This window comes from Pristis pectinata, chromosome 6, assembly GCF_009764475.1.
Source record: "Pristis pectinata isolate sPriPec2 chromosome 6, sPriPec2.1.pri, whole genome shotgun sequence".
Taxonomy (NCBI): Eukaryota; Metazoa; Chordata; class Chondrichthyes; order Rhinopristiformes; family Pristidae; genus Pristis; species Pristis pectinata.
This window is the reverse complement of record NC_067410.1, coordinates 72,478,890-72,506,694: the sequence shown is the minus strand read 5'-3', so window position 1 is coordinate 72,506,694 and position 27,805 is coordinate 72,478,890. Positions and strand designations below refer to the sequence as shown.

Below are 27,805 nucleotides of genomic sequence, written 5' to 3'. Positions count from 1 at the left end.
GTTGTAATGAAAGGCAGAGGAAAAAAAGCTTTGAATTCCAGAGTTGGCTAGTTTAGATTTAACTGTAGAATACCAAAGTAGATTTAGTAAATCTCATGCTTGAAAAGGACTATTATAACCTTAAAAATAAACAGATGGTTTAAATTTTTTTTAAAAAACAAACTCAGCAAAACAAAATATATGATACATCTACAGCCACTATTTTCCTACGGCAGCTCCATTACTCAGTACATTATGTTAACACATTTTAACACATGGAGCTCCTGCATCTTGTTGAAATACCTTAAGAGTTTAAAATGCTTTAGTCCAAAAGGAAAGTGAGTTGACACTTGTTTACTATGGCAGATTGTTTAGACTTTATTCAATATCCGTTCATTAGATTGGACTACATTACTTACTCCCACCCCCTCTCTGAACAGTGGCTCTGTGGAGACTTGCTGTTTCACGACTGTAAGCCCCAAAACAGAGCCAAAGAGATGGAAACAGAGGCGGGAAAGGGGGAAATTTTGCACATTTACGTGCCTTCTTTAATGTGTATTTGGTTTTGTACATGGAGGGAAAAAAAATTCAACCCACACCTACTAAGACAAATATCATTGGGCCAAGTTAAAAGTTTATCATCCCAAATGTAGTGTTTAAAAACTTGCTGAAGTGACTTTTAATTCTTTATTCTTGTGTTTCAAACAATTGATCGGTACAGTCATATTTAGAAAAGACATAATGGTTAAAACTTGAAGCAGAAGATTCTGCTTCAAGAAGTTCAAAAGTGACTCTATTTCCAAAAAAAAAATTCTCTAAGCAAATTTATATTGTGCCCCAACACGGAAATAAATGTCCCGAGGTGTTTCACAGAAGTACTATTAAACAAAAATTGACACCAGCCAATATAGGGTGATATTATGGCAGATGACCAAAAGCTTGGTTAAAAGAGATGACTTTAGTTAGTGTCGTAAATGAGGAAAGAGAAGAAGAGACTCGAAATTTGGGAGGTAAAAACATGTATCCTATAGTGATGGCAAGTTTATCTGAAATCCACCTTAGAGTCAAATACGACATCCAGACCAAGAACTTGTTCAGTTTTAGACAGTTGCCAGCAATATGGTTGGAGATTGGGAATGGACTTAAGGTGATGTCTTCAGGTTTTGAATAGTTTGTTTGAAGAAGTTTATACAGATAAATTGTCCAAAAGAAAAATGTAGGGGTCTAGAGAGATCAAAACTAGATACACATTAATGAAGACAGGTAAGTGTGTTACACTCAGATAGATGGAGGATACATTGGAGGAGAATAGTGATCCACCACAAAGACTTAAGACTTATTGAGAAAGACAAGGAGGGATAGATTACCTTTAAAAATCTCAATCCCACATCTCCACTGATATTGCAGGAGCATTCCAACCAGAAGAACTTTATTATTCAAGGTGTTCTAAAGCTGAATTTTAGTTTGCTGCTTCACACAAATCAAAGATGACTTTGTCTTATGCTATCACAAAGCAAACCTTGGAATAAAACCAGTAGTTTCAGGTTAATTTTCAGCCTGAAAAATGTCAGAAAAATAAGCAACGTCACTACATGTGCAATTCCAAGCCAAGAAAATCACGAAACATGATTTGCGACTGCTGCAGCCCTATTAGTTTCCACAGAGAAAAAACACTCTCCAAAGCACTTCAGATCACATATACCTCAGAACAATACACAAAGAGCAAGACACAATTGCAGCTTTGCCTTTTAGACCACCTGAAGCCTTGCTTGGCTTGTTTGAAACTTCATAATGTATTAACGTTCAATGTTATTTCAAATACAGCAATGATGACTTTTTTTTACAAAATAAAATTTATTCATAATAAAAGACAAACTATATACAATTACAAAGCAGTGCAAGCCTTTACATTCTTGTACAGATCATTCATTAGTGTTACCTTTTTATATAGAAAGCAGCACCGATGCCACATTTGTGGCTCCCTGGAAACTACCCGGTCTCGTATTTACAATATTGAGGGGCTTTCTCGCCTGTCCTCGCCCCTCCCTCTCCAGTGGCAGAAGAACCCTAAACTGTAGTCCTTCCCCACTGAGCCTTTGTGTTGGCTGCGCCCAGCTTCAGTGCGTCCCTCAGCACGTACTCCTGCAGCCTGGAATGTGCCAGCCGGCAGCATTCCCCTACGGACATCTCGCAGTGCTGGAAGACCAACAAGTTTCGGGCAGACCAAAGAGCATCTTTCACCGAGTTGATGACCTTCCAGCAGCAGTTGATGTTCGTCTCTGTGTGTCCCCCCGGGAACAGCCCGTAGATCAGAGAATCCTGTGTTATGCTGTTGCTGGGGATGAACAGTGATGAGGACTCTTGCATCTTTTGCCACACCCTCCTCGCGAACCCACAGCCCGCAAAGGGGTGGGCGACAATCTCGTCCCCAGCGCAGTCCTCCCGGGGGCAGCGCGCACTGGGAGTGAGGTTCCAACCATACAGGAAGGATCTGACTGGGAGGGCCCCTCTTATTGCCAGCAAAGCAAGGTCTTGGTGCTTGTTGGTGAGTTCTGGCGATGAGACATTCTGCCAGATGGTCTGGACAGTCTGCTCAGGAAACCACCCCACAGTATCCATTGAGTCCTTCTCCTGCAGTGCCTGACCACTGCCTGATGGACTTGTGGTCAAAGGTATTGGTCTGGAAGAACTTTTCCACGAAGGACAGGTAGCGCGGCAGCATCCAGCTGACTGGGACGCCATGTGGCCATGCCCATCCTTTGCAACAGCAGAGACAGGTAGAACCTCAGTACGTAGTGACACTTGGTGCCCACATACTTGGGTTCCACGCACAGCCTGATGCAGCCACAGACGAAGGTGGTCATCAGGTCGAGGGCGACATTGGGGACACCTTTACTCCCATTGTCCAGGGACTTGTGCATGGTGGCCCGTCGGACCCGCTCCATCTTGGATCCTCAGATGAACCGGAAGACGGCGCGGGTGATTCCCAAGCCAGAGGAGCGGGGGACGGGCCACACCTGCACCAAGTACAGCAGCCCTAAGAGTGCCTCACACCTGATGACCAAGTTCTTCCCAGTTATCGATAGGGAGCACCGTTCCCACAGTCCCAGTCTCTGCTTCACCTTCCCAATCCGCTCCCGCCAATTTTTGTTGCACGCCCCAGAAATACAGCAATGATAATGCTCACGAAAGCTGACTACCCCAGGCAGACAAGGTCCTCATTAGCAATCAGAGATCACAGAGTGTTGATGTAGTTAGCACCACAACATAGTTTTAAGGAGAGATGAACATCAGTGTTCTTACAAGTTTCAAAGTACAACTCCCCATTGAAACCCTCACCTCCTGAAGATTTTTACCTCCTCCTGTGATGCAAACACTCTAAGTGATACATCAGCAAATTGGCAAATATTTATGCACAGCCTCAACAGCCAAATGCTAGTGGATGAGTTGACAAATCGAAGACAACACATCCAATTCCGACCCGATGTCTAAAATGTTACACCTCCAGCAAGGGTTGATCAACAGCAAATTAGAAATCATGACCCCAGTTCCATTTTTCTCCATTTAAATGTTAAGCCAATCGCAGCATTCATTTTGCAAACCAAGATCAGCCAGACCAACAAAGAACACAGAATTGAAAGTGATACATTTTCCAGTAAACAGCTTAACCAAATACTTAATCGACACAACAGAAGAGGATTTCTAAATTTGAGCTTCTGTCACAACTACATTTTTCTTCATGTTAATTGGATTGCATTACTCATCCACAGTATGTTTTTTGGAGTGATTTGCATTTACACTAACATCTAATTATGATCGAAAGCACATTAATAAACAACATTATGGAATCTGAAAAGACTTTTCATATTACACCTTCCCAGCAGGATATTACAATTTAGTTCATCGATGGCATTTAATGAGATGGAATATCTTCTGTAATCAATATGTAAAGAAAGCTCAATTTAAAATATAAATTGGGATTCTATCACAGCCAACCTTGAACACCAAACCCAGCTTTCCAACAACAATCTATTCTGTGCGTTCAGGACAGGTGACACAGCAATAAAAGATTGTTAAGAGTTTGCAAATTACAACTAAACTTTGAACTGGTATCACAGAATCTTTAAACAAGTATTTCCTATATGTAATCCAAATCTGGTGTTCCAATGCAGAGAAAAAAGTGGAAATTCAGTTGATGGGATTACTCTGAGACTTGATGGGCCAAATGGCTTTTTTCGTAAAGAAAAATAAAATTTGATTAATGCAGAACACTTCTGCCACATAGATCTCTGCCATTAGAGGATCTTCTCGTTCTAGAATTCAATGGCGAGTCAATATCCCTGCCTTATGTATGGCACTGTTTTGTTCCCTGTACACAAGGAACAGAAACAAGCTCCATTATAACATAGGAAACATGTTCATTCTGTTTAGTGAATGGACGGGTGAAACTGACACACCTGCTTCAGCTTAACTTGCACTTAATGCAATTGGTTACCTTCTTTACAGAAAATACAACTCACTCACTGGCTGAAATAAACAGAGGGATAATTCTGCTATAAAATTAATGGTGGGCCGAAGGGCCTGTTTTGTGCTGTTGTGCTGTATGGTAAAATAACTTTTTCACTCAATTTACTTTTCAACAGTTGCCATTTCAGGAATTAAGCTAGGGTTAAATCAATAATCCCTCTGCTTGGTAATGTCATTTGGAGGCCATGAGAACAATACACTGCTCAGCTGCCTCTCTGTCATAGAAAATTGACCTTGGAACCAGTTTACTCCGCAGAGAGGAAGTATCAAATAAAAAAAAACATGTAAACAGGCGTGTGGCACTTGCACTGAGCTGGATGCAACCACATTTGTTTGTTGAAAGGCTGCCAATTTTATTTGTGGAAAGTCACAATTCATTTCTCTTGGTGACATTGCAACCGAACAATCATTCTGGATTATTTGCACCATTGTCACTTCAAAGTCCAAGAACAATAATAACATTCAATACCCTTTTATCCTTGCCAGATGTTAGCAACTTCTTTTCTGCTGTCATCTTTGTATAGTGTGACTTGCTGCATTCAGACAGAATTCAACAATTGTATCTGAGAAAATTATGAATAACCACTCTGTATTCTACCAGCAGAAGGTACTAGGACAGGTTCTCTCTCAAGTTTTTTTGGTAATTTCTAATACGAGATGTTTAATTTCATATAGAAATAATTAGAACTTCCCTTCAAGAAGCCTCATCACTTCAGCAGCATTTCGCAATTCTTCCATCCCATCCATCATTTAGTCAATGGCATTGCAAATGTTCCCATTAGGAAGTGTGTGAGAGAAGGGTTAAGGAACAGCTCTGTTTCCCTCATGGAATTCAGCAGCTATTGATCAGAAGCATCTAGACTGGGAGAGCAGCACAGCAGAGACATTCCGGATGGAGAACAACTTTCAAAACTATAAAAGGTGTTTGAAATCCTGGGCATTATCAGTAACATGAATATATTCTCCTTCAGCAGGCACACTGTGTGAAGGGCAATGTCCTTTCCAAAAAAAAGTTATATTACTATATAATTTGTCCATGAGGTACCCAGCCCTTTTTTTAAAGTATGGTGGGTCTTGGATAACTGAGTGCTCAGTCTCTAGAACAAACAGTGCAAATAACATCAGTTGAGTGGCAGCAAACAGGGTAGAAATGTACAAGAACGTTTGATTAAAATCCATACTTTCAATAGTTTAATAAGCCAACATGATTAGGAGCACCAAAGGAGGTGCTGCAGTTAATATCAGGGAATTGGGAGGGATATTAGACAGATAATCAGGAGACTCAAGGACATGCACAGCAGGGGGAAGTCCAAGGGGGAAGATGGGGGGGGGGGGGGGGAGGGGGGGGAAAGGAGGCAGATCTCTCATGGAGGAAACGGCAGAGAGTGGTAAACACAGCCCAGTCCGTCACAGGGTCGTCACTTCCTTTCATCCAGTCCACATCTACATGGTGCGTTGTTTCAGGAAGGCTAATAGTATCACCAAGGATGGCTCCCAGCCTGGCCATTCCTTTTTCTCTCTAACTCCTGGGAGAAGATACAGGAGCTTGAAAGCCTGGATGTCCAGACTCAAAAACAGGTTCTTCCCCACTGCTATCATACCTCTGAACCAATCACCTCTTTCACATCCCTTTCCCAGTGGGGCTGCCATGTCCTTGGACACTTAATTCTATCTCTGTTTTTCCATTATTATCGCTTCAGCATTTCTTTCTGCACTACTTCAGACTGTAGTACAATCTTTGCACCATCTACAGTTTTGCACTTGTTGCTGTACTTATTGTTGTATTTATTATTACCATGTATACTGTTTACTCTGTGAGCTTCATGCAAGCAAGGAATTTCATTGCACTCCAGTGTACTTGACAATGAAATAATCTGAATACCATCAACTTAGATTCTGCAGCACTGGCTTAGATAGGGTCTGAACTTCAGCAAACACTTAAAGGGGGTTGTCAGCCCTTCAGTTAGGACCAACTACAGCCTGGTAGGTCTCATACGTACAGTGGCATTTTGTAATTGGTTTATTATTGTCACATGTACCAAGGTACAGTGAAAAACTGTTTTGCATGCTATCCATACAGATCATTTCATCACACCAGAACATTGAGGTAGTACAAGGGAAAAGCAATAACAGAATGCAGAATAGTGTTACAGTTACAAAGAAAGTGCAGTGCAGGCAGCAATGTGCAAGGTATTGGTATGGGTTTATTATTGTCACTTGTACCGAGGTACAGTGAAAAGCTTGTCTTACAAACCGATTGTACAGGTCAATTCATTACACAGTGCAGTTACATTGAGTTAGTACAAAGTGTATTGATGTAGTACAGGTAAAAACAGTAACAGTACAGAGTAAAGTGTCAAAGCTACAGAGAAAGTGCAGTGCAATAAGGTGCAAGGTCACAATAACCATAGAACCATACAGCACAAAACAGGCCCTTCGGCCCACCGTGTTGTGCCGTCCATCAGACCACCCTCACACTACCTAACCCCTTCCTCCCGCATATCCCTCTATCTCACGTTCCTCCATATGCCTATCCAACAAGCTCTTGAACCTGTTCAATGTATCTGCCTCCACCACCACCCCAGGCAGTGCATTCCATGCACCAACCACTCTTTGGGTGAAAAACCTCCCTCTGACATCTCCCCTGAACCTCCCACCCATAACCTTAAAGCCATGACCTCTCGTCTTGAGCATTGGTGCCCTGGGAAAGGAGGCGCTGACTGTCTACTCTATTTATTCCTCTCAATATTTTATATACCTCTATCATGTCTCCTCTCATCCTCCTCCTTTCCAGTGAATAAAGCCCTAGCACCTTAAGCTTCTCCTCATATTCAATACTCTCCAATCCAGGCAGCATCCTGGTAAATCTCCTCTGCACCCTCTCTAATGCCTCCACATCCTTCCTATAATGAGGCAACCAGAACTGAACACAGTACTCTAAATGTGGCCTAACTAGAGTTTTGTAAAGCTGCATCATAACCTCGCGGCTCTTAAACTCAATCCCGCGACTTATGAAAGCCAACATCCCATTGGCCTTCTTAACTGCTCTTTCCACCTGTGAGGCAACTTTCAATGAACTGTGAATATGAACCCCCAGATCCCTCTGCTCCTCCACACTGCCAAGTACCTTGCCGTTTACCCTGTACTCTGCCCTGGAGTTTGTCCTTCCAAAGTGTACCACCTCACACTTCTCCGGATTGAACTCCATTTGCCACTTGTCAGCCCAGCTCTGCATCCTATCAATATCCCTCTGTAAGCTCTGACAGCCCTCCACACTATCCACAACACCGCCTATCTTAGTGTCGTCCGCAAACTTACTAACCCAGCCCTCCACCCCCTCATTTAAGTCATCTATAAATATCACAAAAAGTAGGGGTCCCAGAACCGATCCCTGCGGGACACCACTAGTCACTGCCTTCCAATCCGAGGGCACTCCTTCCACCACAACCCTCTGCTTTCTACATGCAAGCCAATTCCTAATCCACACAGCCAAGCTTCCTTGGATCCCTTGGCCTCTGACCTTCTGAAGAAGCCTACCATGAGGAACCTTATCAAATGCCTTACTAAAATCCATGTAAACCACATCCACCACACTGCCCTCATCAATCTTCCTGGTCACCTCCTCAAAGAACCCTATCAGGCTTGTGAGGCAAGATCTTCCCTTCACAAAGCCATGCTGGCTGTCCCTAATCAGTCCATGATTCTCAAGGTGTTCATAAATCCTATCCCTTAGAATCCTTTCTAACAGCTTACCCACCACAGACGTGAGACTCACCGGTCTATAATTCCCTGGCCTATCCCTATTACCTTTTTTGAACAAGGGGACCACATTCGCAACCCTCCAATCCTCCGGCACCACCCCCATAGACAATGAGGACTCAAAGATCCTTACCAGCGGTTCAGCAATCTCCTCCCTAGCCTCTTGAAGCAGCCTGGGGAAAATCCCGTCAGGCCCCGGAGATTTATCTGTCTTAATATTATTTAACAACTTCAACACATCCTCTCTCTTGATATCAACAACCTCGAGAACATTACCCCTACCAGCACTCCCTTCCGCATCATCAAGACCCCTCTCCCTGGTGAATACCGAAGAGAAGTACTCATTCAGAACTTCTCCCACTTCCGCCGCCTCCAGGCAAATTCTCCCACCTTTGTCCTTAATCGGACCTACCTTCACCCTAGCCATCCTCCTACCCTTCACGTACTTGAAAAAGGCCTTGGGATTTTCCTTAACCCTACTAGCCAAAGCCTTTTCATGTCCCCTTCTAGCTCTCCTCAGCCCTTTCTTAAGTTCCTTCCTCGCTACCCTATATTCCTCACGGGCCCTGTCTGAACCTTGCTGCTTATACCTCACGTATGCTACCTTCTTCTCCCTAACAAGTCGTTCCACCTCTCTCGTCACCCACAGTCCCTTCACCCTGCCATTCCTTCTCTGTAGATAATGAGGTCAGTCCATCTCATTGTATAAGGGAACCGTTCAATAGTCTTATCACAATGGGGTAGAAGCTGTCCTTAAGTCTGGTGGTACGTGCCCTCAGGCACCTGTATCTTCTACCCGATGAAAGAGGAAGAGGAGAGAAGAGAAGAGAAGAATGACCTGGGTGGGTGGGGTCTTTGATTATGCTGGCTGCTACACCGAGACAACGAGAGGTAAGGACAGAGTCCAAGGAGGGGAGGCTGGTGCCCATGATGCACTGGGCTGTGTCCACAACTCTCTGCAGCTTCTTGTGGTCCTGGGCAGAGCAGTTGCTGGACCAAGCCGTGATACATCATGTAGGTGTGCAAGTGCTATCAAGCCAACATTGCATATGTTTGGTGTCAATGCACACCCCCAGTAGCCTTCAGGCACTGGAATGTAACATTAAAAAATTTTGGCCTGCAGTCCTCCAGTCTGATGAGAGAACAATCTTCTAAGCATAATGGTTTAAACACTCCTGACTTGGAGCGTATGCTCAAATCCATAGCAATGCCAAGACTCACAACCCTGTTGTTCTGAAAGCCAGGGTGCAGTCAGTTGAGCCAAGCTGTGCCAAAATGAGGTAAACATTCTGAAAATAGGAAGTGTTTTATTTTGGCATATTATGATTTTAACATGGAAAAGTACTGCTTGATCATATGCAGAGGACTATGAAACTAAGAACAACCTCCAAAATTCAGCCTGGGTTAAATGAATCTAGAAATCAACACCAGGCCAACTGAAATTACATCAGCAGCAGGATGAAGGCTTGTAGCAACAAATCCCATGTGTCAGAATGTGTAGTAAACACCAGGAAAGAAACTTTATAATCCCAGGCATTTATTCCTGTCCCCAAATTTACGTACATTGAATTTAGCATGACACTGCAACTATTTTTAGCCATACTTCCTTTTTCTTAGAAATAGAGTATAATTGTCTTAGCTTTCAGCAGCAGTGCTCATTTTCACAAATTTGTCTCATGAACATTGATGAGATTATGCATAGAACATTACTGATGTATGTCTAACAATATTTATCTGGTCTAACTCACTGGACTGTCCTAACACTAAAAATTTTGACTGCTAATGTCACTTTTAAGTGTATTTCACCTTTTACGTTGGGCAGGATATTGAAAATCTGCCAGCCCAGAATACATTTAGGTTGGTTAATGAAGTTTCCATTTCCCAGTACTCACAGACCCGATATAAAATGCTGCTACTAGTACAGCTGTTATTTGAAGGTGTTGCCCAAATTTCCTGCATTCCTTCCACTGCACCTGGGTTTGTATTGCTGTAGTTACAATCAGGAAACATTTTCTTTTAACCTGCCTGTGCTAATTTCCCATCTAGTGTCAACCAAACGGTTGGGCAAAAGGAATGCCACACCATTGTAGCATTACATCTTAGATGAACTTTTCATTCCGTTTCTTCAACCACAACATGCAAAGCAGGGACATAAGGTGTAACAAGTGGCTGGTGATAAGTAAAATCATCAACTAAAGCAAATTGAAGAGATTGACAGTATCAGGCTGTTTCAGGATCAGATACTTGGTATTTTAGCTTCTTGAGAAAGTCTAAAGGCTACGCTTTACAAAGGAAGTCTGGTGTGCATGGGAACATCTATTTTACATTCTCTTTATTTGCCCCACTCCAAATTCAGTTGCAAGCAATATTATTAAACATCCTCTCAAAACAGGATTGTAGCAGTTTCATACCACACATCTCTAAACTTCTGATTAGTCATCAGAAACTTGCCTATTGTAAACTAAAGCACTGTAGTCGCTGGGTGTTGGACTCAAGCTAACGTGATGGCCAAAAAGTTAGAATTCTAAAGCCAAGAAATCGCTTACAAGCCAAAAGCAAAAAACTTCAGATGCTGGGAATCAGTAATAAAGTGGTGGAAATAAATCAGCAGTTCAGGCAGGACCCACAAAAAAGGGAAACAAAATTAATGTTTCATGACAATGACCTTCCAACAAAAGATTGCTTACAAATTTTTATTCATGTTTCCTGCCACACACCTTTTAAATGAGCTTCACACATTTTCGTCTGCGGGCTTCCACATAAATGTAAAGAGTCCCCACTTGATGCACACCACATCAAACATACTTTTCTAATACACCAGAAATGAATGTGTGTGTCTTTTTCTCCTACTTCATGGAACAGAGGCCATCTGTTTCATAAAAGATCAGAAGGAAGAAGGAAAAAGCCACTCCCTGGTTAGTCTGTTTTTCCAACACCCAGACAGCAAAGAGGGAGTCACTTCTTCTGGAGCACACAGGTTCATGATCTGGGGCAATTGTAATACAGAACTACATTTGAGGATACCTTCCCTTCCTCACAAAAGTTAATTTTCTTCAATTAATTACACTGGGAATTAATTTTACCTTAATGCAAGATGAAAATGAGCTGTCAATGTCTGTCAAACTGGTGTGAGGCAATTATTAGCCCACACAGATGGAAAATTGCTTCAGTGGAAGAGGCTTTATCCTTTTGCGAGTAAAAATGCTTTCTAACAAAACGCCAAAATTACTTTTAATTGGAAGACTGTTGGTGATAGATGATAGGATTGATATTCTGATTCTGTGTCAATTAAGTAATACAGCTACTTCAAATCTGTTAAGGATTAAAATAGCCTTCTTGTCAGTACAAGACGAAGAAGTGCGAAATCCCAATCAGTTTTGGGCTGAAGAATCACTATTTCCTTTTGTTGCAAGTGTGCAATTAATAACTTTTAAATATACTGCTCAGGTTTTCAAACTGAGGGGATGGGCTCTCTGAGAAGTGTGTGGTAAAGAAAAGATGAGACCACAGTTATAAAAACTAATAAGTTATATTCAGTATATACAAATTAGACTGGAGATGGGGGTGGGGACTAACAAAAACAAATTTCTCTCATGGGGCCCACTCAAAAACACAATTTGGAAAACTCACACCTACTAGAAGACTCCGGACATTACAGCCTTTTACTTAGAAGAATTTTAGGAATTTCTATTATCTGCAACAGAGACCGTCATGCTGTGCTTGCTAACTGTATACATAAAATAATCAAAACAGCACATTTTTCCATACAAACTTGCTGCAAATTATCTAGCAGCCCTAATTCATTTACAAATTTCTAAAGGTAATCAAGATAAGCAAAGTCTTACACTTCAATTAGTACCCTATTCCCGTAATGAAGTAAACTTCATCCATACCACCCTGAAAGGGCAAAAACATCTAGGTTAAAGAGCAATTTCTTTGTGCAGAGGCCTTAACGTCTTTGCAATTTGAAACATTGGCTGTCCACTTCACTCCATAGATGCTGCCTGACCCACAGAGTTGCTCCAGCATCTTGTTTTTAGCTTTGCAATTTTCTACTTCAGGAGGGCCGCGGATGCTCCTTTGAGAAACTTCTCTGTGCCATTCCAAATGCTCTGTCTGAGATTTCAGCAATTGCTGGTCAGGGATTCACAAAAGATTGTGGGAATGTTGCACTCTTTCAGGGAGGTTTTGAGAATATCCTTGAATCTTTTCCTATATCCATCTGGTAATCTCTTGACATAACAGAGCTTGGAATATAGCAATAGATCTGAACTCCATTCCACTGTCACAGACAACATTGACCCAAGTGGAGATACTATGGACAGGAGACGGCCAGCTCCAAAGGGTAGTGGGTACATCACCTTGTGAAAGGGAAAACTGGAAGTGGAATGCCATCTTCACGGAGTGAGATTCCCCCTCAAAAATGAGCTGGTCTGGTGTTTCAATGACTCCCCCATGTGTTAAGTGGTTGCTTCGTGACCCTTTGGCACACTCCTACATAGGACCAGTTTGCTTTGGTCATCAGTGTATACACACCAATCCTGGAAGCAACAGATGTAGTTGAGGAGGACTTTTACTCTAACCTTGAGAAAACCCTGATCCACATCCCACTGGAACACAACTGGTCCTCCTGGGTAGATTTAACACTAGAGTCAGAAAAGATAGCATCATCTGGGAAAGAACGACTGACATGATGAGTAGGAAAAGGTAACTTGTATGGCATCCTCCTCCTGACAAAATAATTGAAGTACAGACTTATCATAACCAACAGCCTGTTTCTTCAGAGAATCAAGCAAAATATCACACGGCAACACCCTTGATCAAGACACTGACACATTTGGTGAGCAAGAAACTACGATGATGTCCACATCAACCTTGCCATTACAGTTACAGAGGACAGATAACCTCTGTTATCTCCATCATCCTGACCCCAACACAATGACAAGAGAAATGTTGCCACAGGAAAAAACAAAGCTGAAAGCTTTAAGGATCCCACAATGAAAGCTCTCCTCAGACATAGCCTCACAGACAACCTGATGACCCCCAATCAACAGTGTCCACAGGGTCTGGAGTCCACTACACTTTGCATTTCTAAAGAGATTCTTGGCTTCCTCACACAAAAAGAAAAAGCAGGATTTATTTGATGAAGTCACCTGGAGGTCCAGATGCAGGATTGGAAATTCCACCAGCTTTGAGAGAAATGGAACAGGTCTACAGACACCTGCAGGCCATGATCGAACAGAAAACCAAATGATCTGAAGAGCAGAGGGTGGTTGGAGTGAGTACAGAAGGTCCAGCAACTCGCTGATAACTATGACACGTGTACATTCTTCAGGGCTAGGTAGGCCAACTACAAGTCAAACACCAAAAGGCCTACCCTGTTGAAAGCCAACAACACATGTGAACAGAGGACAAAGAGCCAGTCAAAGAGATGCCCAATGGAAAGAACACTTTGGAGAACTCCTCGGTCATAGAGGTCAATGATTCTATCCCACAGCAAACATCTGGGCCAGTCTCACTATCACCACTGAGTGACTGACAAAGAGCCAGAAAAGGCCACGTCATCTGAAAAACAAGGCCTTAGAATCAAGTGATACTCTTTTAAAGATCTAAAACTTGGTGGAGAAGAACTTCAGTCACAGATTCACAGCCTCATCTCCCACTTCTAGGAAAAGGAGGACATGCCAGGTACATCAGAGACACTATAATTGTTAACATTTTCAAGGAGACATATCTCACTGCAGTAACTATAGAGGGCTCTCCCTGTTATCTGGCACAGGGAAAGTTATCACCAAGGTCATCATTTGCACATCCAACATCAGACTCTCAAACAGGATAATAGAGCACAAAATGAAGCCACACATCCCTCAACTATACTGGTTCTTTAAAAGTGCAATTGAATTGATCTGATTCCTTCCATTCATTCCCTACATCCCCACAATATTTTTCACCATACTTATCCAAATCCTCAAAAAAAATTGATACATTCAAATGTTACTGAATTTGATGTTGTATCTACAACAGCCACCATTTTCTTTCCTGCTTTTTTACTAAAGGAAACGGAAGAACGGCTTTACATCTATAAACAAATACCCCTAGTCACTGTCAGCTGAAAATGGGAGTTTAAATTTAGAAGTGTGAGGAAATCACATAAGCTCATTCTTATATAACTAACATGTGTGCAAGTACTGTAAACAGTCATTCCAATCTGATCAAATTTCATAATTTGCCAAGTATGTAATCCTGCTACTGCAGATTACTGGCTTTGAAGACTCACAAGGACACGGTTTGTCAATAAGATGCATTACATCAATAATCACAAGATTTTATTTTTAATTCCTTTGGTATGCAGATCAAAATAAGGTGCTAAAACCAACTGAATTCTTGGTTAGAATGGCTTATTCAAAACCTGCAATTGAATAGCCCAGTGTGGGATTATCTGGCTTTGCATCTCCCTTCTAAGTTTAACCAGTTAGCATTGAATCTGCAAACGTAATGTTCTCAACAGAACCCCTGCAACAGGCATGCTACATATCCCATTAGCAGGACATCTGCTTTGACATAAGCCTGCAGCGATTTGTTTCATAACACAAGAAATGGGAGCAGCAGTAAGGCATTGACCACACCCTCCTCCCCAAGCCTCCTCTGCCATTCAACAACATCACCAATTTTCTGTCCTCTCCCCATTTCTCTTGATCCCTATAATATCCAAAAAATCTATTGATCTCTTGAACGTAATTAATGACAGCCTCCACAATCCTCTTGGGTAGAAATTCAAAAGAGTCGCCACACCCTGAGTGCAGAACTTTCTCCGTATTTCAGTCCTGAATGGACTTCCTTTAACTTTGAAATTATGACCCCCCCCCCCCCCCGTTCTAGATCCCTCCACCAAGGGAAAATCCTCCCCCCATTTCATTTGTTGAGCCTCTACTGGCAGTCTCTAGGTTATGACAGGGTTCCATTCCTGAGAGCTCTCCACAAGTTGGAAATGAACTGTGTGTGGGAGAGGGTCACAGAAACAGCTGCGATGGGAGAGCGAGCATACGCAGGAAGAGCGGCCGCCAGCTGGCCTCACTAACTCAGTGAGTGAGCGACTCTGTTCAGCCCTCCTATCTCTGCTTGGCTTCACCCTTCAATTGCTGCAGCTTGGGGAGGTGTGGTGGGTAGGAGAGAAGGCATGGGGAAATACCCCATTCCCATCCACCAGAAGATGTCTGCAGCTCCGCAGCAGCCAGCATATCCATCCCACCAGTCTCCCAAATGCTTGTTTATATGAACAGGGTGTCCATAAGTCGGGAGTTCATAACCCAGAGAGGACCTGTAGCTTTTACTTGAAGGTGTCAATGAAGTCACTTCTCATTCATCTAATTTCTGAGGAACTGAGGCCTAACCCATGCAACCTCTCCTCATACGACATCCCTGCCACCCCAAGAACAGTCTGGTGAACCTTTGCTGAATTCTCTCTGTAACAGGTGCATCCTTCACTGGTAACAACAACAAAATTTCATACAATACTCCAAGTGTGAGCTCACTAAGGCCCCACATAAATAGCAAGACATCTGACTCTTGCACTCAAATTCTCTCGCAATATAAAGACCACATATCATTTCCTTTTCCAATTGCCTGCTGCATCTGCAAGTTAACTTTCATTGACTAATGGATAAGGACACCACAAGGTCTCTTTGAACAGCAACATTTCATAATCGCTCAACATAAAAAAAACACAAAGTATTTCTCTTTTTTCTACCAAAGGGCAAGTTTGCATTTTTTTCCCCTCACATTGTACTCCATCTGTTCTGTTGTCCACTCACTCGGCTTGTTGATATCCCCTTGAAACTTCTTTGCACCTACTCACATTCTTACTTAGTTTTGTGTTAGCCGCATACTTGGAAATATTCTATTTAGTCCCCTCAGCCAAATTATCAATGTTGGTTGTGGATAGTTGGGAACGAGCACTGATCCAAATGGTACACCACTAGTCACAGCCCGACAACCTGCGGTGGACCTATTTATTCCCATGCTTTTTCAAAAAAATAACCTACATTTCCTGGCTTAGGAATCAAGGGGGTTTTGTACCAATTTAATATTCACTAGGTGGAAATTTACATTTCACACAAGTGAAAAATTCTTCCTCATCGTTTTTCTCCCATTGGCTTCACAATCAACTAACTGCTGAGAAAAGTAGTAAAGAAATCATTTAAATTTAATATGATATATTAAAAAGTAATTCAGTCTAAATTAAATCATATCATTGGCTGCCTCATGTTACTTCAAGCTTTCACAAACTTTAATTTGCAAAATTTGGAGATAAATTAGGAGCCATTGAGGGAATGATTTGCTATTTATTTCCAGTGTACTCAAAATACATCCAGTACTGAAATGCATGTGCTTTATTATGCTCATGGATGGACTCGATGTAATGAGATTGCTTATTATGATTTCACCACCTTCATATTCATCTAGGCCACAGCTCAAGTACTGCGTGCAGTTCTGCTCACCTCAGTGCAGAAGTGGTACAATTGTGGAGGCAGGGTGCACAGCAGATTTGCAAGGACATTACCAAGACTGGCAAATTGTAGCTGTGACAAAAGATTGAACAAACAGGGGTTGTTTTCTCAGAAACAGGGGGCTGAAGGGAGAACCCAATTCCTGTAATAGAGAGGTCAAAAACCAGAGGGCCTAGATTTAACGTAATTGATAGGAGGATTAGGGAGGAGGTAAGGGATGAAGAAACAACAAGATGCTGGAGGAACTCAGCAGGTCGGGCAGCATCCGTGGAGAAAAGCAGTTAGTTCCATGATATACAGCTCCTCTCTTGCAAGGACGCTATCCCTTCCTCTCAATTCTTCTGCCTCCTCTGCATCTCTCCAATGAGGCTTTCTATTCCAGGACACCAGAGATGTCCGACTTCTTCACTAACCATGGCTTTCCTCCTACGGTGGTCGAATGAGCTCACACCCGCATCTCTGCCATTTCTCACACCTCTGCTCTCACCCCCACCACTCCAGACCCAACAGAGATAGGGTCCCCCTTGTCCTCACATTTCATCCCACCAGCCTACATAGCCAACACATCATTCTCCGCCACCTCCAATGGGAGCCCACTACCAAGCACATCTTCCCCTCCCCACCCCTTTCTGCCTTGCACAGGGACCACTCTCTCCGTGACCCCCTAGTTCACTCCTCCCTCCCCACCCATCCCGCTCCCACCCCGGGGACTTTCCACTGCTTCCGCCATAGGTGTAACACCTCCCCCTACACCACCTCCATCCAGGGACCCAATCAGTCCTTTCAGGTGAGGCAGAGATTTACCTGTACCTCCCCTAATATGATCAACTGCATTCGATGCTCTAAGTGTGGCCACCTCTACGTTGATGAGACCAAATGCAGACTAGGTGACCATTTCACAGAACACCTGCACTCTGTCCGTAACCATGATCTGTGTCTCCCCCTAGTCAGTCATTTCAGCTCCCCCTCCATCACTGATGCCAATCCTCAGCATCTTCCACTGCTGGGAGAAGTCCAAACGCAAACTGGAGGAACACACCTCATTTTCCATCTTGGGACCTTGCAGCCTAACAGCATGAACATAGATCTCTCACTTTGAGTAAACCAAACCACCCCCCCCCACCTTGTCTCTTCTTTTCCCTGCTTCCTTTTCCTAGCCTCTCTCTTTTTTCTCCTCGCCATTTTTTTTCTTTCTCTCTCCTTTTCCTCTCCTCCGCCTACCTCCATACCTTTGACCCATCCCTTGGTCGATCTGCTCTCCTTCCTCCCCCGCACCTGCCTATCACCATCCCTTACCTGCACCTACCTATTACCACCTTGCGCCCACCCCACCTCCCGTCTTTTGTCCGCCTATCACTGCTCTGTTCCCTCCCCCCCCCACCCTTTATATATTGGGCTTCCCCTTTTCCTGTCTTCGGTCCTGAAGAAGGGTCCTGACCTGAAACATTGACTGTCTGCTTTTCTCCATGGATGCTGCCTGACCTGCTGAGTTCCTCCAGCATCTTGTTTTTTTCCCCATCTAGAGTCCTTTGTTCCCCGAGGAGATAAGGGAAACAAATTATCCAGGGAATGATAGGTGTCTGCCAGGAAAGAGCAGTAAAGGCAGATTCCCTTGGTCTGCAGGGCTACTGATCCAGGGCTGGAAGCTGGGATTTGGCTGAATAGTTGTCTTTCAACCAGCACTGTCACAGTGGGCCAAACAGCCTATGTTTGTGTCATAAATTTTCCATGATCCTATCACTCTCAATTCCAGGCACAAGGAAAATAAATATTTGGAATTATTATTTAAGAGCACCATTCTCACCTCCCCCATGATCAATACTATTGAAAGTTCATGGTTTTTAAGAAAATATAGATTATTTGAAGAATAAAGTGTCTTCTTGATAAGACACACATTTTATAGTCTTCATAAACAATGGTGTGTGTGGGGAAAAGGCTTCTGATTCATCAGACAAGGGTTTAGTATTTGTTTTGTAAATGGACAACATTCACATTTTTTTAACACTTACATTTTCAATACCACAGTAAAATACTCATTCTAATGGCTTGCTTAATATAATAGTATTAAAAATATAGCAGACTGTAAGAGATTAGCTATAATTCATATACTATGATAACTGTCTGGTGCAGTGTAACAACTACCCTCAGAGAGATTAGCAAGATATAAACAAAAAAAAAACCTTAGGATGCCTCCTTTAATAATTGCAGTTAAAAAAAACTAAAAAGATGATTATCAGCAGAGAACAAGTTTAGCTCAACAGTGATGCCTAACATGCAGAACAGTTTGCTATTGCTCATTTGTTATCTGTAGGCTTAGAAATGATCTCTTGGTTCAAGTGCCAGAAATTGTGTCCAAGCAATGTGAGAGAGAGAAATCTGGAACTTAAATAAAAACTTTTCAACGTCAACGTGGCCTGTTACAAAATTACATCTTCCCTTCTATTGTTATACCAAGCCAGCCAATTTATTTCTACTTTGCCCATAAATCTTCTTGCACTCAAGAAACAAAAATAGGAATAATCAATTAAGTTGCACTATTGTATATTGCTGAATATGTTGTTCAAATAAATGATTTAATATCTTTATAACTCTGTGACAATTGTTTATGGAGACTGTGGACTAAGGTCAAAAATAGAAGCCACCAATGAAGTAATCATAAATGAAAAGCAAAATACTGCAGATGCCAAAGATCTGAAATGGAAAGAATAAAAGGGGAAATAAAGTCAGCATTTCAGACGGTAGCTGTGGAAGAAAGTTAACTAAGGACAAACTTGCATTGAAATGTTCTTCTCACAAATACTAATAACAAATAATACCATGCAAACACAGACAATTCTAGTTAACGCTCAGTCAGGCAGTATTTGTGAGAAACAAAGTTTAAATGGCCACATCAAACTTGAGCCAGGCAATGATCTGCCTTTCTCCAAAATAATACCTTGGTATCTCTAATAGCTACAATTCAACTGCTGAGCCAGAGTTGATTAACCTTCCAAGTCAACTTGGGAAGGGGTTAAATGCATGGTTTCATCTCCATTTTAACAACCTATTATTTATTTCCTAACTGCATAAATAACATCTATAAATTCTAAATAACATCCAACTTTAACAGCTCCAGAAGTATATTGAACCACCTTCTTAAACCACTGCCATCCATGTGATGACAATACTCCCTCAGCACCACTGGGGAGAGAGTTCCAAGATTTTGACCCAGCAATATTCTCCCAAATCAAATAGGCACACAACTATGATTATATATTTTTTTTTAAAAAATCGGTTACAATTACAGGTGTTGAATGTTCCAATTTGGGAAAGTAAATTGGTTTATTATTGTCACATGTACCGAGGTAGAGAGAAACTTTGTTTTGCATGCCATCCATTCATATCATTTTACCACATCAGAACATCGAGGTAGTACAAGGGAAAAGCAATAACAAAATGCATAATAGTGTCACAGTTAGAGAAAGTACATTTCAGGCAGACAATAAGGTGCAAGGCCATGATGATGTAGATTGTGAAGTCAAGAGTCCACTGCCCTTTTAGATCATCTGTTTGTCCCTCAGGATCAAGGATGATTTGCCTCCACTACAATTCTGATACTACGAATTGGCAGTATTAAACTTGCAGACAAACACACTGTAAATAAAGTGCACAGATGGCAAGGTAATAGAAGATGGGATGTCATCCAGGCAAGGGGACAGTGTTCTGGATTGTCTTGGAGATGGTGAGACCAATATGGGGAAGACAGACTTTTCCACAAATGAGGCAGGTGGTGGCCAATGGGGATGGAGGTTTGCACAATGCTGCACTCCTTCCACAACTTATGCGGGGCCTCTGTGCTCTCAATGCATGGACTCAAGGATCTCAATCCAGTCCAAATGCTCCTTTTCTACTTTTAGTAGTCATGGGCAAGAGCTTCTCTAGTGTCAGTGGGGGTGCTGCATTTAATAGGGCTCAATCATGCCACATGTGGTCAAAAGCCACCTTAGTGTCAATGACTCACACTTCATCTTTGGAATTCAACTCTCTACCTATATTTAAACCAACTGCACATTAGTGAACAGGTTACTGGTAGGTGCTGCTTGATAGCCCTGTTTACGACATTTTCCATCACTTTGCTGATGATTGAGAGTTGACTAATGTGGTGGTAACTAGACTGATTGAAATTGTCCTGCTCTTTGAAAGCAGTTATCAGTGAGGTAAGACAAAACATAGGTAACTGAAGAGACTAGGATGTATAAGGTACACTTGTGACTGTATGGCCAGGTACAGCTCAAACACCATCTATAAATTCGCCGATGACACCACTATTGTGGGCAGAATCTCAGATGGCAATGAAGAGGCGTAAAGGAGTGAGATGCAATGGCTAGTTGAGTGGCGTCATTGAAACAACCTTTCACTCAACCTCAGCAAGACCAAGGAATTGACTGTGGACTTGAAAGGGGAAGTCGGGAGAACACACACCAGTCTTCATTGAGAGGTCAGTGGTGGAAAGGGTGAGCAGCTTCAACTTCCTGGGCATCAACGTCTGAGGATCTATCCTGGGCCCAACACATTGATGCAATCACAAAGGCGGCAGCTAGCAGCTCTACTTTGTTAGGAGTTTGAGGAGATTTGGTTTGTCACCAAAGACTCTTGTAAATTTCTACAGATGTACAGTGGAGAGCATTCTGACTGACTGCATCACCGCCTGGTACGGAGGCTCCGATGTGCAGGATGGAAAGAGGCTGCAGAGGGTTGTAGACTCAGCCCGATCCATCACGGGCACCCAGTGCCTCAAGAAGGCAGCATCCATCATCAAGGACCCTCACCAGCTGGGACAAGCCCTTTTCACATTATCACCATTGGGGAGGTGGTACAGGAGCTTGAAGACCCAAGCTCAATGATTCAGGATCAGCTTCTTCCTTTCCACCTTTCTGAACCTTTCTTTCTGAGCAGTCCATATGGGGAGGTGGTACAGGAGCTTGAAGACCCAAGCTCAATGATTCAGGATCAGCTTCTTCCTTTCCACCTTTCTGAACCTTTCTTTCTGAGCAGTCCATGAACACCATCTCTTTAGTCCTTTTTTGCACTATTTATTTTTGTTATAGTAATTGTTATGCCTTTATGTCTTGCATTGTACTGCTGCCACAAAACAATAAATTTCACGACACAATTCAGTGATAATAAATCTGATTCTGAATTCTGTGAGTATGACTATGAGGTTGTTGCTTAATTTGTCTGTGGAGCAGCTCTCCTAATTTTGACAAGACCCCAGGGGTTGGTGAACTAGATCGGCTCAGCTGGATATACTTTATCATGTCTGATGCTGGGTTGTTCTTCTAGTTTTTTTTCTTGTTAATGACATTACAGTGGTTGGTGCTTCAGAGTCTAGTGTGCTATTTTGAAGGGCAGTTAAAAATTAACCATATTGCTAGAAGTCACTAACAGATTCCATTGGGCAAGGAGAGCAAATTTCTTTTCCTTAAACTGCATTAGTGAATCAAATTTTAAATGAGTCTTGAAATTTTGTAATCACTATTACTGATAGCAATTTTTTTTTTTAAGTACTCCATTTCATAACATAAATTCCCCAAGCACATTGTGGGATTTAAATTCAGATCTCCAGATCATTAGTTCAAGCTTCTGGCTACTTACCTCATGATCTGTTGTGTGTTTCTGTCATTTAGTTTATTGTTAAAATAAAACACAAGTTCAATGTACATCAGTACATCTTTTACAATAAAACCAAACTTCTTGAGCATACTCAAATAAATTATAATATTGATTTAAATGGCGTTTTTGTTCAAGTTAAACTTTCAATGCATTTCATCTTCAAGTATAACAATTTGAAATGTATGTTTTTTTTATTTTCGCGAAACAAGGACTTTATTTCTTGCCCAATGAAAATTATAGTCCTATCCATATCTCAAAAATTGTGGAAATTCAGTGTCCAGATATGCTCAGGTCATACACCTTGATCAACGGTACTTCTTGATCCTCAAAAAGCATGCCCATTCTGGAATCAAAGAGGGTCATGTTTTTCAAGGGTGAATTAAGCAAAGACAAGTATTGAGTCATTGATGTCAACAGTTTCTCAAATGCATGTTATACATTTTCAAAGGCCAAATTTGTGGAAAATCCACATCACAAGCGACAATATTATATCATCATCATATTCGTGGAACTTAAATGAAGAAGAAATTGACCACGAAAAACGGATGATCATTCAATGTGACACGATCGCCTACAAGTCAGAACGTTGAGTTCAAATATCACACCAAAGAATGGCACAACTGCACTAAAGAGGACCCCAAAATACAATATACAAATCCAAGGATTTTAGTTTAAATATCGAAGTCAGATCAGAGTATCTACAATCGGTTTTAAATAAATTCAGTCTTTTATTTTAGTACGGTATTTAAAGTAAGGCTGCCGCAACTAAAAAGTGAGCTTTTAAATTGAATCTGTTCTACCACAGAGCCGGACGTACAATATGACAGAGTGACTTGGTAAGAAAGTGGCATTCTCAGTTTTCATCAGTCAGCAGCTAAGGGCAAGATGACGAGTGCAGCCTGCTGGTATGTCCTTCGTTTATTCCGCTTGTTTAACACTACTGGAATTTAGGATTTTAAGATCAGCGCCCGTGAAGAACCGGATCCTGCTTCCTCAATTTATGACTGGCCTGAAATGACATCAGGCTGAATGGACGACTAAACACCAATCGCCACTCAACTGGTGGCGCTCACACGAAGTGCAATCAGATTTTATCGTCAACTAATCAGCCACAAAATGAAGACGCATTGTTCACAAGAGGCACCCATCCCAAGATTTCAGAAATGCACTGCCCAGTATTCGCGAAGATAGTGAACGTGATGCCACAGCAGCAAACAAACGTACAAAAACAAAACAAGCTCAAGAAAAGCCCTGCAGGTACAGGTTATGAATTACGCCCCGCCTTTAACGCAATACAAAAACAGAAACCTTAACTGAACAGAGGGCTGATTTGTCAGCCTCTCCTGGACAAGCATACCTTGGACAAGCTCGCAGAATTGACGCAGGTTTGATTAAGTTTTTAGACATGCAGTATCACAGACAACCATTTGTTTTCAATAAGATGGCCCCAAGAGACACGTCGTTCAATAGACAATGGGTGCACCAGGCGCTGAAACCCCCGGCGACTAGGTCACTTCCCCGTCCAGCCAGTGGAGCTCAGCCAAACAGATCGAGTTGTGCGAGAGTAGCTTCAGAGCTCTATCTACCTGCGGAACCTCGTCCTAGGACTAACATTCATGACACTTTCAACTCCAAATAAATACACATACATGAAACAAACTCCCCACAAAGTCTAATCAACAAAACACTCATGAAGCCAAAACTGCCCGTGAGGCAATCCTTTACTGCCACCACCCTGAATTACTCCCAAAGGGCAAAGTACTTATTAAAAATGCAGTCCTCGAAACGCTACAATCGTTTGGAAAGAAAAATACCTTTCAAAGAAATGCTGGTCTGTGTCGATCCGAGGTGACTCTGCAGTGGTTGAATCAACCCAGCTTCAGATATTTTCAATAGCCTTGCCGCTACTTTTAAGCGAAACTCTTTAATTCGGTCTCTGCAGTGTTTGATCTTTAAGTGGCCAGTCTGCGGGTATGCAGTGGCTGTTTATTTTCATCCACGCTGTAACTTTTCGTGCCGTTTGAAGGATAACTTCTGACGAGATTGGTTACAGAGAAACTAACCACCCGGCAGGCGAGAACAACTCCGACTTGGTACAGGCAGAGTCAAAACCAGGAAAACCAGTCGAGATTTCACCCGGAAATACATTTACACAGAGCCCGCCTTCGGTAGACCTAGTAATTTCTTTTTAAGCCAATTTAATAATTAATTGCACATAAAACTTTATTCGTGATTCATAGAAATAAAATAACAGGCAATTTCATCTGTATTCAGCACGATTTCCTTTCCTAGAGAGCGAAAGGGTTTCTAGAATGCACAGTACATGTAAGAATGAAATTAACATGTTTTTAGGATATCTAATGCGAGAAAGTTTACTCTTTTAACATTCATTTTTGGAGTCATACCGATTTCTCGGGCATTCAGTATCTGTTTGTAATATAATGGTATATTTAACCTTAACTGTCCAGCTACGACTACTACTCGGTTGATACCGTTTAGACACGTGGAATAAATAAGATGATTGCAGGTGCCTGTAAATCAGGATTCTGGGTCAAAATAATCTATTATGAAATAACTGACTTCCTTTCTCTTTATTTATTTCTAACAATGCCACAATTTTAAATATGAGGTCCAAAGTATAACGTGTGCTCCAAACTGAAGATTTTTAAATATAAAACAATAACCGTTTGTTAACGGCATGTCAGAGGACACTCCAAGTCACACACCATCCTGACCTTAACATACATTATCGTCCCTTCGTCATCACCAAATCTAAATTCTGGAATTGCCTAACAAATAGAACCTTTGGATTACTCCATCAGTTCAAGAGGACAACTCAACGCTACTTTTCCAAGGATAATTCAAGAGGAACAATAAACGCTGATCTTGCCAGCTCTACTTACATTAGATAACTTTAAAAAAGCAAAATTCTATTAATTAGTAAGTAAACGGGCATAGTTGTCTGAGCCAATCATAATGAATGACTCCAGTATTAGGTGAAATGCTTAAAATTATGTGGTAGGATTAACTCTGCTTCTCTCTGGGCAGAGGCCAGTCAGTCTTCTCCAATATTTTCAATGTCCAACTGATCAAATTTCCAGTATTTTGCTTTAAATTATTTATGGAGCGATGGAAAAGCCAGTGTACAGTTAGAATGACGAGAAGCTACTGCAACAAGTAAACAGGATGGCTCACCCATTTTAGATCTATGGAAGAGTGCCAACAGTAGACTGGCCAACTCCAGTTTACTAGATAGCCATAGGATTCTATAGGTGTCTGTATTTCCAATATAGTTTACCTCCGTAAATCAAGCTGAAACCCTTTAACACGTGATTGATATCCTCTAAGACCAGGTGGATACCAGGATAATCCTTTAAGCACCTACCAGCTCTTTTATATGTCCTTTCTGAGAAAGGGTATTCACTATCACGAAAGGACAGACTAACAGTGCCCCTTCCGAGGTGAGAAAATTCAGCATGAGCCCTATAAGTAGCTAGAATTGAAGTAATGACATGGTTACTCTGGAAAATTTAGCATACAGGTTGTGCAATAATGCTCATTTATTTAATCTTCTTGCTGCCTGTTCAATCTCACTTGGTAATAGTCTCTATCAGCAGTGAGTCATATATTGGATTCACATTTGGAATCTGTCCATGAGCTCCATTCCATGCTCTTTTCTTAAAAGCTGCAGATGCCAAGATTAAGGTATGAGCACCATAAATAATGAACAAACTGTCTCGTGAGAATTTCTTTCCACATTCCAGATTCTTCAATCTATCATACAACCTTAGGCAATACAGACAGACCGGTTCAGAGGGAAATACCAAGAAAAGCAAAACCAGGACACAAATAAGGTGAAAAAATAATATGAGGGGCAGTAGGAATCAGCAACAAAGAGTGTTTTCCCCGATCCTTCCTCAACTCCTTGTGTGGGGATCAGAGCCTTTCATGGTTGGTGTGTGTGTGTGTGCGCGCGCGTGCGCACACGTGTGGGGTGGTGGGGGTGGCAATGGAGAAGAATATAGAATATTGCAGAAGCATTAAAAAGATTGCAAGTGTTCAGCATTGCCTGTCCAACATCAGCACAGCAATGAAGGATGTCTTCAACATCCAGGAAAATACCACAGAGTGCATAGCAACTTTACACAATTGCAGGGAAGTTCCCATGGCCAGCCACTCAAGCTGTAGATGCAATCTCTCCCATTGCAAAGAGGCGGTATCGCACAAACCCCACCTGAGTGGTTGAAGGCATTCACCACCTCACAAAACATCCACCTGCTTACCTGCCTTATCAGGCACCTCCTGCCCCTTCTGTGAAAGAGTCTGCGTTTCCCACATTAGCCTGATCAGCCACTTCAGAATCAGCAAAACCAGAGCAAGTCATTCTTGATCCCAAGGGACTGCTTTAAAAAAAGGAGAAAAATTCAGTTTTAAATTACAACAATCTCTTGATTCCCATTTACAAAGTTTTAGACATTGTAATGTGGGAATGTTGGTTAAAAGCTTCACAGTATTTAAGCATAAGGTCTGTACCTGCACAGCTTCTTACATGTGCTGAATGTGAGCATAGCAGCTTGATAATGGCAAGAGGAAGTATAGGTGAGGTAAGGCATTGTTACAATCCACCCATCACATTTGGAACTGCCCTCTAGTCTTCAGATAAGGCCACCATGAGGTACTGCCTGGATGATGAAAAGAAGAGGGGCCCAGGAGAATACTTGGAGTCTCTAGAGTTGATAGCGTGGATGTGACTAGGCAATCCATTGGTGGAGACTCTCTGACTATGATCACATTGGTAAGGGTGCCACCAAATGGCATCATCAAGGATTTACAAGGGTGTTGCCAGGACTCGAGGGACTGAGTTATAGCGAGAGGTTGGACAGGCTAGGACTTTACTCCTTGGAGTGTAGGAGACTGAGACGTGATCTTATAAAGGTGTATAAAACCATGAGGGGAACAGGTAGGACGAATGCACTCAGTCTTTTTCCCAAGGTTGGGAAATCAAGAACTAGAGGGCATAGATTTAGAGTGAGAGGGGGAAAGATCTAATAAGAACTTGAGGGTCAACTTTTTTGCACAGAGGGTGGAATATATGTGGAATGAGCTGCCAGAGGAAGTGGTTGAGGCAGGTACAGTAACAACTTTTAAAAGACAGTTGGATAGGTACATGGATAGGAAAGGTTCAGAAAGTTATAGGTCAAATGCTGGCAAATGAGTAGCTTGGATGGGCTAGTTGGGCTGAAGGGCCTATTTCTGTGCTGTATGACTCTATGATTCAATGAAATATAGAAGAGAAATAGAGCTCTTTCAGGCAGAAATTGGTGGGTGTCCTTAACGCTGAACGTGCTGCTTCTGATGACCAGGTCACATATGAATAGTTA

At 42.0% G+C, this 27,805-nt stretch overlaps 1 protein-coding gene across 3 annotated transcripts in view; it reads right to left on the bottom strand.

Annotated features, from left to right (window-relative positions):
* pik3cb (phosphatidylinositol-4,5-bisphosphate 3-kinase, catalytic subunit beta) overlaps positions 1–26,767 on the bottom strand; it is a 158,873-nt gene extending 132,106 nt beyond the window's left edge. For 2 of the 3 annotated variants that reach the window (XM_052018265.1, XM_052018268.1), the window contains exon 1: positions 24,239–24,508. The gene's annotated coding sequence lies outside the window, so the exon portion shown is untranslated. Of the gene's footprint in view, positions 1–24,238; positions 24,509–26,707 lie in introns of those variants that run through there. The other variant, XM_052018267.1, reaches the window with a different exon arrangement.
* Positions 26,768–27,805: the final 1,038 nt, after the last annotated feature.